Source organism: Gekko japonicus, unplaced genomic scaffold (assembly GCF_001447785.1).
Source record: "Gekko japonicus isolate JY-2015 unplaced genomic scaffold, Gekko_japonicus_V1.1 scaffold694, whole genome shotgun sequence".
Classification (NCBI taxonomy): domain Eukaryota; kingdom Metazoa; phylum Chordata; class Lepidosauria; order Squamata; family Gekkonidae; genus Gekko; species Gekko japonicus.
Genome location: NW_015177028.1, coordinates 408,046 through 409,998, shown reverse-complemented (window position 1 = coordinate 409,998; position 1,953 = coordinate 408,046).

The following is a 1,953-nucleotide window of genomic DNA, read 5'->3' as shown; positions in this document are numbered from 1 at the left end:
ATCCCGCTACCAACGGCCAGGCCGAGCGCATGGTGCGCACCATGAAGGACGCGCTCCACCGCCTGGACTCCTCCGATTGGGACTACAAACTGGCGGCCTTCCTCTTTGGCCAGCGCACCACGCACCACACCACTACTGGCCGCAGCCCTGCCGAACTACTTCTGGGCCGCTGCCTGGCCTCCCGAATGGATCGGCTACACCCCGACCGGGCCCCCCTGGAGGCTCCGGGCACAGAGACGTACGAGGCTGCCAGGGGGTTCTTCCCGGAGGATCCCATGTACGCGTGGAACTACGCCCGGGGCCCCACATGGATTCCAGCCCGAGTCATTCGGGTAAAAGGCCCCCGTTCGTACGAGGTCTCCTGCGAGGATGGCCAGATCATCCATCGGCACATCGATCAGCTGTGCCGCCATACGCTACCACTGGACCCAGAGGATCTGGACAGGGATGAGGACCCGGAGCCTTCTCCACCAGTCCCACTTCCGGAACCAGACCCACAGCCGCCATCCCGGACTGAACCTGAGAACCCTCGGGCCGAGGTACCAGCCACCCCGGCTACACCAGACCCCTCGCCGGGCCCGGTCCGCTCGGCTCCAAGAGCCCCCGAGGCAGAAACGATAGCCACCCCAAAACCTCACCGCTCGACCCACCCCAGGAAGCCACCAGCACACCTGAAGGACTTCGTCTGTGGGTGCATTGCGAACCAAGGGGGGAGGGGTGTAATGTATTCAGCCTGACATGCCCGGACTTGCCCGGGCTGGCCTGGCACAATTCCTCAATAGCTTTAAGTCTAAAGACAATGGGTCCGTAGGATCCTAGCCGGCCCAATGAAAGGGCTAGGTCCCCAGCCAGGAGGCCAATGGGTCTCTCGGTTACTGTAAATAGCCTATCGGGAGTAGGGGGTGTGTTTAGGTGAGCTTGGTGGCTGGTTTTCTGAATGAATATAAACCGGCCTGCGAGCTGGTCAGTTGTCTTTGTTCTGAACTAAATAAAGTTAGCTGAAATCACTCTCCGTCTGCATACTTTTCACGCCATTACAACGAATCTCCAGACTTCGGAAATCGGTTCCCCTGGAGAAAATGGCTGCTTTGGAGGTTGGACTCCGGGGCATTCCACCCCCATTGAGGTCCCTGTCCCTCCCCAAACCTCAGCCTCCCCGGGCTCCATCGGCCAAATCTCCTGGTATTTCCCAGCCCTCCTTGAATGAGGTGACAGAATGCTGAGGTGTAGGGGTGTGTGTGTTGTTGGCTGCTTTTAAATTAGGGTTGCTAACCTCCAGGTGGGGCCTGGAGATCTTGCGGTTCAACTGATCTCCAGATTACAGAGATCTGAAAATGAAGTCAAGTACAAGAGATCACGGGACAGGCTGAACTTCATGGGAAAACTGTAATGATTTCATGTATAACTGTGTGTGTGTGTCTTTAAAAGTTTGGTTTGCCTGGCTGTGATGATAATCTAGAGTGCTGGACTCAAGCAAGTGATATGATTGGTGAGTGACAGAGAGGGGGAGGGGTTTTGGAATGGATGCTGTGTGGATGATTTGAATGTCTATCAGGAGTGACTGTTAGAGTTTTTGACAGTTGAAAAAGGCAGTTGAAGGGGCAGTTAAGCTATGTATGAGAGAGAAGGATAAGCTTCCCTGTGTGGGTTGTTAAGTTCTATATCTTAGAGTGGAATAAGACAGTTGATAAGTTAAGTGCATTCTGAAGTCTGAAGGAGAGAAGCAGAAGTTCTGTGTATGAGAGGAGTGAGACCCATCCCTGTGTGGGATGAGTATAGTTCTGGGGTCTGAAGGAGAGACCTTCTTGTGTGTGTTATGAAAAGTTGAAGTATAAAGAAACAGTAACCATATATGACCTGAAGGAAAAAGTGTTACAAAGTTACCTAAGGAAAAATCCCTGTCAGTAGGGAGCAGACTGTGTGTTATACCTACTTTACTAGTTACATGGTTCT